Source organism: Wyeomyia smithii, chromosome 2 (assembly GCF_029784165.1).
Source record: "Wyeomyia smithii strain HCP4-BCI-WySm-NY-G18 chromosome 2, ASM2978416v1, whole genome shotgun sequence".
Classification (NCBI taxonomy): Eukaryota; Metazoa; Arthropoda; class Insecta; order Diptera; family Culicidae; genus Wyeomyia; species Wyeomyia smithii.
In genome coordinates, this window is record NC_073695.1 from 273332506 (window position 1) to 273343348 (window position 10843).

The 10843-nt window shown below is 39.0% G+C and overlaps 1 protein-coding gene across 2 annotated transcripts in view; it reads right to left on the reverse strand.

Annotated features, from left to right (window-relative positions):
- Positions 1–9498, reverse strand: part of LOC129724639 (uncharacterized) — a 60078-nt gene extending 50580 nt beyond the window's left edge. For both annotated transcript variants that reach the window (XM_055679709.1, XM_055679708.1), the window contains exon 1: positions 9123–9498. The gene's annotated coding sequence lies outside the window, so the exon portion shown is untranslated. The remainder of the gene's footprint in view (positions 1–9122) is intronic.
- Between the last annotated feature and the right edge of the window lie 1345 nt (positions 9499–10843).

Genomic DNA, 10843 nt, shown 5'->3' on the forward strand with positions numbered 1-10843 from the left:
TTACGAAAAAAGACAGGTTCAGGCAAGTGATTAAACGTATATTCACAAACAAAACAATAGATTTTTAGACAGAAAAACCTTAAGTCCCGTTGCCGCAAAACAATAGCGCATTGACTGGTTGCCAGCTAAAAGGTTGTTTTTGATTTTTTTTCTAATGGGGGGATACGTTAGTAGCTTAAGTATTTATGATAAATATTAGTAAATAATGAGTATGTGTGTCCAATCACAAATGGTGACTTCTCAACACTGTTAGAAATTTGTAATTTTCATTATAAGTATTTGTTTGCTTTCGCAATTAGGACTTATCGTTCGTAGGGATTTAAACCTACTTGTCAGAAAAGGGGAAAAACTTACAACTAACTTAATTGCTAACTCATTGGCTATAAAGAGAGCTTATCGTAGCAATTGAGGATTGCAACGATTTTTGTCGAAAATTGTTAATAATTTTATTTGACATAGCTTCTAATGGTTCAACACCAGTAAGTCTATGTAATTTGAGTGTACCAAACCAAGGAGGACGCTTCAAAATCATTTTCAGAATTTTATTCTGAATCCTTTGGAGCGTTTTCTTCCTTGTTGAACAGCAACTTGACCAGATCGGTACAGCATAAAGCATTGCTGGTCTAAAAATTTGTTTGTAAATCAAAAGTTTGTCCTTTAAACAAAGTTTAGAATTCCTGTTAATGAGAGGATATAAACATCTCGTATATTTGATGCACTTGGCTTGTATACTCTCAATGTGCTCTTTGAAAATAAGTTTTTTATCATAAATTAGTCCCAAGTACTTAACCTTGTCGGACCAACTTAAAATAACCCCATTCATCTTGACAACGTGATTATTGTTTGGCTTGAGGAAAGAAGCCCTAGGCTTATGCGGAAAAATTATCATTTGAATTTTAGAAGCATTGGGAGAGATTTTCCACTTTTGCAAGTAGGAAGAAAAAATATCTAAACTTTTCTGCAATCGACTGCATATGACACGAAGACTTTTTCCTTTTACGGAAATGCTTGTGTCATCGCAGAACAATGACTTTGTGCATTCTGGAGGCAAATCAGGAAGATCTGAAGTGAATATGTTATACAGGACTGGACCCAAGACTGAACCTTGAGGTACACCTGCTCTGACAGGAAATCTATCATATTTGGAATTCTAATAGACAACCTGCAGAGTTCGGTCAGTAAGATAATTTTTTAAAATTTTGATTAGGAAAATTGGAAAATTTTGCAATTTCGCAATCAAACCTTTATACCAAACACTGTCGAATGCTTTTTCTATATCTAAAAGAGCAGCTCCAGTGGAATAACCTTCAGATTTGTTAGCTCGTATCATATTAGTAACTCGGAGCAATTGATGAGTTGTGGAATGCCCATGGCGAAATCCAAACTGTTCATTTGCAAAAAATGAATTTTCGTTGATGTGTGACATCATTCTGTTAAGAATAATTCTCTCAAACAGTTTTTCCTCTGTATGCCTGAAGGGCACTGGGTACTGAAATGCCACTGCGACATTCTTGCTGATTGTCTTTTGTGGCGGGCCCCGATTGCTGTGCACAGGTTACGGATTGTTCGTACTCATTGATGGAGTAGAACTGTTTTGTTGTAAACCTGTACCCCAATTAGGTACAACATAGTTGATGAAACTAATGACCTGCTTGGGATTGGAGCTCCATGCTTGGTATGGAGTTAAAAGGTAACTTCCTAAGAAGTTGTACCTAGAGGAAGCAAGAGCTTCGCAAGAGCAAAGCAAATGCTCTGAACTCTCTGGTTCAGATTTGCAGAATCGGCAGGTGTCGTTCAACACTACGCCGATTTTCTTTAAATGATAAAAAGCGGGACAGTGTCCGGTGAGGAGTCCCGTGATTATCCGTAGGTCACTACGATTTAGACTAAGTAGCTTTCTGGCGGTTCCAGGGTTCGGATAGATAAACTGTTTGCCTTGTCTACAACCCTGTGCCTGTTGCCATTGGGATACTATTTCTAGCCTTTCCCAAGTTAATAGTTCGCTTTTGATAGCGGAAATGGACGTACCCAGAAACGGCTCGGGACCAATAAACCGCTGAGCTGATCCCTGTCTTGCTAGGTAGTCAGCGTGTTCATTACCCTCGACTCCGCAGTGTCCGGGCACCCAAAACAGAAAAACTGAATTCTGTCGGGAAAGTTCCCGTAGAGTTTCAATGCATTCCCAAACAAGTTTGGAAGCGCATTTGACGGACTTAAGTGCTAGTAGTGCTGCTTGACTGTCCGAGAATATACCGATTTTCGCATGTCTGTAGTTGCGTTGCAGCATATTTTTGGGCAGATATATATGGCATATACCTCTGCTTGAAAAACGGTGGGCCACTTTCCCAGGGAAAACGTTTCCCTGATACCGGGTCCGTATATACCAGATCCCGTTAGGGATCCCATTTTCGAGCCGTCCGTATAAAAATTGACGATGCCAGGTGGAAGATTAGGCCCTCCATTGTTCCACATAGAGCGGTTTGTTTCAATCACTCTATATGGAATATCCATGTTGGACCTAACGTCCATCCAGTCGGAGACTGTGGTTAATAGCGGAGTTAGTTTGAACTCCCTAAGTATGCGAAGGTGGCCGATTTGGTCCCCTTCAAGTATGGTTTTCCTCCTTTGCAACCTTAGAGCGCCAAGCTCTGCTTCCTTTTTCACATGAAGATGTAGAGGTAGTAGGCAAAGCATAGCTTCCATGGCTGCAGTTGGAGTTGTTCGCATAGCGCTGGTAACCGAAAGACATGCAAGTCTTTGAACTTTTTTGAGTTTGGCTTGCGCAGTCACTTCGTTCACCTTAGGCCACCACACTAGGGCAGCATAGGTGATTCTTGGTCGGGCAATGGTCTTGTAAGACCAGAGTGCCAAGTCTGGTTTCAGTCCCCAGGTCTTACCGAAGAGAGTTCTGCAGGCCCAGATCGCTGAGATCGCTTTCTTAGCGGCATGATCCAGTTGTGCAGACCAATTCAGTTTCTTATCCAGAATAATTCCGAGGTATTTGACTTCATTGCTGATGCCCAGTCTGACTCCATTCAGTGTTGGAGGAGTGATGGAGATCTTCCTTCGTCTGCCGAATGGAATTAGGACTGTTTTTAAGGGGTTTATGTTTAGACCCTCCTGTAAACACCATGACATGGTGGTATTCAGAGCCGTTTGCATTCGGCTCGACAGAGTTGCGTCATCTTTACCTCTGACGATGAGGACGATGTCATCGGCGTATCCAATGACCTCGTAACCAAGCTGTGAAAGCTTGTTGAGAAGTGCGTCGACAACTAGTGACCATAACAAGGGCGAGAGAACTCCTCCTTGCGGACACCCCTTGATCACTGACATTGTTACAGACGAATCTCCCAAGGTTGCTGTGATCACTCTGCTAGAGAGCATTGCGTGTATCCAGTTCCTTGAAGTTTGGTCGATTCCCTTATTAGAAAGAGCCGTATCGATTGATGCAAAGGACGTGTTATCGAAGGCCCCTTCAATATCAAGAAAGGCACATAGCGCCGTCTCCTGATAACTTAGGGACTTTTCAATCAACGTCACTAAGCTGTGAAGAGCAGTTTCTGTTGACTTGCCGCTTTGATAGGCATGTTGGTTCCTGTTCAGCGGGGAGTCTTTAAGAAACTCATCACGGATATATTTATCCATTATTTTCTCCATCAACTTGAGAAGCGATGAAGTCAGACTTATGGGTCTGAAAGTTTTAGGTAGGGTTTTGTCCTTTCTTCCAACTTTGGGGATAAACACTACCTTCACCTTCAGCCAGTTATCCGGAATATGGCCCAGGATAAAACTGGCTCTGAAGAGGTTGATGAGTTCGGACATGATAACTACTTATTGAAGAAAGCAAACTGATTGGTCCTGATTGGTCGATAACTTGAAACTTCTGCTGGGTTCTTATCCGGTTTTAAAATTGGAGTATTTTTTGCATTTTTCCATAATTTGGGAAAATATGCAATTTTGAAGCAGCAATTGAAAATTTTTACTAAAAATTCCATTGTGCTCTCAGGGAGATGTTTGATTAGTATATTAAAGATTCCATCGTCACCAGGTGCTTTCATATTTTTGAAATTTTTAATAATTGATTTAATCTCATTCAAGTTAGTTTCAATTATTTCTGCAGGTAAAAAATTCTGGGAAGAAATTAAATCAAATTGACGTGTGACTTCATTTTCAATTGGACTCACAAAATTCAAATTTGAGTTATGAACACTCTCAAACTGCTGAGCAAGTCTTTGAGCCTTTTGTTCATTGGATACAAGAAAACGTTCACCATCTTTAAAAACTGGAATAGGCTTTGAAGGTTTCTTAAGACTCTTCGACAGCTTCCAAAATGTTTTTGAATATGGTTTCAATTTTTCAACTTTAGTCTCAAAATTCTGATTTCTCAGAAGAGTAAATCTATGTTTAATCTCTTTCTGTAAATCTTTATAAATAGTTTTAAAAACAGGGTCACGAGAACGTTGATATTGACGTCTGCGGACATTTTTCAAACGAATTAGAAGTTGAAGATTTTCGTCAATTATTGGTGAATCAAATTTCACTTGAGCCTTTGGAACAGAATAATTCCTGGCATCAACAATTGCACATTTTAATGCTTCCAAAGCGGAATCAATATTCACTTCGTTTTGCAAATCAAGCTGATTATTGAAATTTCTCTCAATATGAGTTTTGTATCTTTCCCAATTAGCCTTGTTATAATTAAAAACAGAGCTCATAGGGTTTAAAACTGATTCATGTGATAAAGAAAATGTTATTGGAAGATGGTCAGAATCAAAGTCAGCATGTGTGATCAAATCACTACATACCTGACTTTGATCTGTTAGCACCAAATCAATTGTTGAAGGGTTTCTTACAGAAGAAAAGCATGTAGGACTATTCGGAGACAAAATAGAATAGCATCCTGAAGAACAACCATTGAATAAAATTTTGCCATTGGAATTACTTTGAGAATTATTCCATGAACGATGTTTAGCGTTAAAATCGCCGATTATGAAAAATTTCGAACGATTTCTGGTGAGTTTTTGTAAATCACCTTTCAAATAATTTTTGAGCTCGCGTGTGCATTGAAATGGTAAATATGCTGCGGCAATAAATAAAATCACAAGTTCAGTTTGAACTTCAATTCCCAAAGTTTCAATAACTTTCGTCTCAAGATGGGGAAGAGCACGATGTTTGATTCGGCGATGAATAACAATTGCAACTCTACCGCCGGAACCCTGAATCCTATCATATCTATGAACCACGTAATTGGGATCATATTTTAATTTTATGTTAGGTTTCAAAAATGTTTCAGTAATAATTGCAATATGCACATTATTTACTGTTAAAAAATTAAAAAGCTCATTCTCATTGGCCTTCAATGAGCGAGCATTCCAATTTAATATTTTAATTGTTTTATTTAAAATCATTGCTAAATTTTAAATTAGAAACAATTTTAATAGTAAAATTTGTGCCTATTTGAATGGCTTCAAACATTGATTTTGCCTGCAACATGGCGTTCATAAGATCGAACATTGCCTGTTGCAAAAAAGAAAGTTTACCTGCCGTAATAGGCCCCAGGCAGTTGACATTAGAAAAATATTTTCGGTAGTAATATTAGCTGGGGTAATAGGTGTACAATTATTTTCTAGCGTGTTTTGCTTACCCATATTAACGGTCATTTTCGAACTAACAACACTAGGCGGTATAATGTTCGAACTACCTGTAACCTGTGCATAAGTTAAACGGGTATGCAAAGGAGTAGGTAAACTATGCGTCACTGGTACGCTTGGAGAATTTTGTTTTGAAGTTGGTTTTAATTGAGAAATTGAATTTTGTTTACCTTGCCTTGCCTCAACAATTGCTAAACGGACTGGGCATTGATAAAAATTTGACATATGGTTGCCGTTACAATTCGCACAGCGAAAATTTTTACTCTCTTTCACAGGACATGTGTCCTTTTTGTGAGAAGAGTCTCCACAATTAAGACATTCTTGGTCCATGTTACAGAATTTGGAACCATGGCCATAACGTTGGCAAGTACGGCATTGGGTGATATGCTTTTCACCTTCGCCATACTTCCTATAAATTTCCCACTTTACACGCACATTATACAATGCATGTGCTTTTTCAAAAAATTTTAAGTTGTTAACCTCATTGCGGTTAAAATGAATTAAATAATTAACAAGGGAAATTCCAGTTCTCTGACTGTTTTCGCCTCGTGATTTTTGTTTCATTAGAATTACTTGGGTAGGGGCTATGCCAAGTAATTCTGTTAAAGTAAGTTTGATCTCATCAACGGTTTGATCGTTGGTGAGACCTTTCAAGACAACCTTGAACGGCTTGGCGTTCTTGGTGTCATATGTAAAAAATTTGTACATCTTGTCAGTTAAATACTGAACAAGACGATCACGACCCTTTACTGAGTCGGCTAATAAGCGGCATTCACCTCTACGGCCAATCTGATAGGTGACTTTAACGTCAGAAACAAACGTTGAAAGTTCCTTTTTGAATATATTAAATTCAGAAGAAATAGTTATCACAATAGGTGGAACTTTCTCCTTTTTTAAAGATTTTATATTTTGTATAGTTTCATTATTAATAACTTCCATTTCACCAGATTCTTGCTCAGGCAAAATATCAAAAGGATTGTCACTACAGACACTCGATGTGTCAGAAAGAGATGCCTCTCTTTTCCTCCCCGCAGCGATGCGAGGTTTCTTTTTCCGTCCAGCCATTTCAGGTGATACGAAAAAAGTTAAAACAAATGTTAAATTCAAAGTAGGTAGTCTTGAGAAAGACTGATGGGAAATAACTTTCAGGTAGTCTTTAAAAGACACACTGACAAAACACAGACTTTGAAGCTATAGGCAGTCAAAGACCAGTCCACAAGCAACCGAAAAAACGTCTGATCTGTAGGACAGTTCAAGACGCACTGGCGTAGGTTGTTTTTGATTATTTCTGTGACCGTTCGCGCACTATCAAAACAGAAAGGGGTGCAAAATGTTATGTAATTATACTGTATAAGACACGTTAAAGAAATTTTTCAATTATCATAAAACTCGGTAGTAAAACTACAGCGGGCGGTCTTACCCCGCTGGGCGGTCTTACCCTGTTTACCCCTAATTAGAAATGCGTGACCCGATAGCATTGATTTTACGAGAACTGCTGGAAAGCTTTTTGTCACAGATTTACGTTATATCATTGATACATTCATACTATTGAGAGAGCGTTAAAACTGAATGCAGCTATGATGATAACTGGTGTTAGAAAACATCCTTGCATTTTGGATCTTTTGATGCTTTTTTAAATAATGAGAAAGAACCCCACTTGGGCTTGTAGTAATTTACAACTACCAATGACAGAATCTATACCTACTGTCTATATCTGTTTTAAATCGTATCGCCGGTATTATTTATTATTAGTTTCTAATTTATTTTATGATACCCCAACTGGTCCCGAGGTACGGTGCTGGCCTAAAAAACCAGTCGTGTCAGGTTCAAGTCTTGGCTGGGCTGGGAGCAGGATCGTAGCACAATTTTCCTGTACACTGAACAGTTGGCTGCGAAGTCTGTGCTTATTAGAATAGAAGGTTGAGTTCCAACTCGAAATGTAGCACCAAGGGTTTGTTTTTTTCCTGCTGAGTTTCATTTTCGATAGTCGTTAAAGTTCTTCATCAGTTTTTTTATTAAGAGCTAGTTTTTCTTCGAAGAAGTGTTTCTACCCATTTCACTACTGTCCACATAAGCACGAGCATCAAGCAATCGGTGTTTGATGCTCGTCTTCGGCTCGGCACGCAACGAATGTAGACCAGCAACACAGGAATGTCTCATTTTATTCTCAATTTAATTATGAATTTCGAAATATCTTTTACAGATTTAAAGTATAAAAATTTGTGTAACATTTGTGGTCTTAATTCCTATCTCGAACTTAATCTAACTTTTTTGACGATAATTTTTCAAAAAGTTACCCAACATTTTGAATCTAACAATTCTAAAATGATTGAAAACACTATTGTTAGTTTTTAAACTATCTTGTTTCTTTATTACACTATAAGGTGTACATACAAATGAATGTGGCAGCTTATGTTTCCACCTGTGAAAGTACTTCCAATTTCATTTCCATTTTCTAAGCATCAATAAGGAATCAATTAGGTCTTAAAGATAATAATATTGTTCGCTATAAAAGCTTCAAGTTGTCCGGGCTTAAAAATCTCATTTCACAATAAGCATCATGTTTATGACACTCAGACAGACAACCTTCCTAAATGGTTCACGATTAATTAGTAGCATGTCATTTTTTCTCTACCGGGAAGCATAAAAAAAATAGTAGATGAGCAGCATTGCCTTCAGACAATCAAATATTACGCCATAAACGCTTCCGTTTTTTCATATTTCTTAGATAATAATCATCGTTTTATGTTCGATTTACACAACACGCAGCCCTTATGTTCAAGCTAATGGGAACACTTAATATCGAATAAATTGTAGCCTTAATGGAACCCATTTACTCATTTTGTTACCATTATTACTCGCCCAGCATGAATCCAAACTAGTGAATATCACCTAAAACCGGACAATCAAACATAAGCACATAATTCGAGACAAAAAAGTAACACTGTTTTTTTCATTAGTACCCCGATGCCACCCAATTAGCCGCCGAAATTCCATCAATCAATTATCACAGTTAGGGTGCGTATAGACAATCTCCAACACTTGCGTAATGAATGCGACGACGCGGCAGCTTCGTCTTCGTATTTCGTCTTTTTTTAACCGCAGCATGAAATGTTTATATCACCAGCAACGGCAGTTGCAGACACAAGAAGCGGTACAACGCGGTGCGGGATTCCGAATTTGCACATCAGCATGCAACGGAAGAGCGAACAGAAAAAAAGTTAATGGAGCAAGAAAACGCAACCCTCCTCTGATTGTGAGGAGGTCATAATCAGATTTCGTGAACACTCGTGTATAATCAGCTAGGAAACATCCGATTACATTACAGCGGACAATTTTGAAGATTTTTACAAAAACCCGGAATTGGTTCTACCGTTCCATTCACTTTCCCAGGTTGATTTGCTTAGTTCCCATACGGCACATACCACATAACGTTATCGCACTAACCACAAGCTCATAATCTCTTACCCTTTTCGAAAGGTTCATCAATACATCCACTTTCTTCTGGGTCTGTTTCTCTCTCACTAGATGCAACTGCTTTATCCTTGGTGCCACAATCTATAGACTTTCGGAAAGTAACAGTAATTTACACAAGCCACAGAAACCACACTCTTTTCGACATTTCCAAAAGATTGATTTTCCTTTCACACTTGCTAGCGATGAACTTTTGCTCACATCCAGGTCCGGTCACAAAACACACGGGAGACTGCGACTACTGACGGATTTAGGGGTGCCCGCGCGGACACGATGTTCGCACCGACGACAACGACGACGGAGAGGAAAAGGTTTTCGCTTCCGAACCGTTTGCGATCTCGAACCGATATGAGATGGCTTCGTCTTGGCAGGTCTGATGTTGCGTCCCGGTTGCGTCGAGCCTCGCGCGAGACCACTCTCTTTCAGGCACTCCTCCTACCACTACTAGGTAGGTACTGGACTGGTAGGCACTGCGTTTTCGGTGGAATCCACCACTCACCACCAAACGCTTTTCACGCGCGCGTACCCGCCCGGAGCGCGAGAAACCTTCGATGGAATTTTCAGCGCGATCGTGGCTCATTAGTACGACGCGGCTGGCAGCTATCGATCCAAAAACGCCACAGCCACTCGTGACGTGATCGGTGCGCATGATTCAACCCGATCCGGCCTTTCGTCGCCGGCTGAGACAGTTGACAACGGGAATCGACGTTGTCTTTCCCCAGACGCACTTAGTACCGTAACAAATTAGCAGCAGTTGAGCAGTTTAAGTTTTCCACAACTTCGTGAAACCTGGGACAACTTTGTTGTCGCGCGTGACACACGTCAGATTGCAGTGGAGCGTTGCGTTGCGGGAGGAAACAAGTTTTACGCCTCGGCGCGACTTTGAGTCACAATGAGAGCTAGGTGAGAGTCGGACGGTGGAGAGAATGAGTGGAAAACATTTTCCACCTTCATTGTGCGATTATCAGGCTGTTCGCCGATAATTGTTTATTGTGTTATATGATACGCTAATTATTTGGATGATTATTGTACTGTAAAGTTTTAAAAATATAACATCACATCAATATTCTACCATCGTCAACGCAGGAAAACAAATGAGACAAAATTGTTGTTATTCTAAAAGCTAAGAGCCACCAAGATTTTTTTTCTCTAACCTTCTTCGAATGGGATTTTTCAGTTTAAGAAGCTGTTACTAAATTTCATATTTAACGCGATAGAAATAAAAATGTTTATCATGTGCGACAGTTAGACTGACGGATTACACGCTAACTTCATCCGGATAGACTAAGAGAGGTATTTTTTGACTTTTTCCATCTTTTTCAAATAGTGTCAAATGGGATTTATTTGGATAGGGATCGTTTTCAAATAGAATTAAGAAAATGTTCGAAAATGTTGACCATGCGTATTTGTAGAAAGTGCTAGAATATGCTAGACTTACTGATAGTTTGATTGAAGGTTTAAAAAACTATACTGTTGCTACTTCTTATGTATTTTTTACCAGAATTTTTGACAAAAAATAGTAGGAGGGTGGTAACCATGACACGACCGCATAGTTGACGTAGGACTACAATAATTTTATAATTTTATTTTGAAACTATGTTTGATTTGAGCTCATTTTACTTTTGTAGTTTGCTTGATTTATTTTACCCAATTTAAGCCCAACATCTTCCAAAAGGAAGATGTTTTGGTTCCGGTGGTAATATCAAGTATCTAGG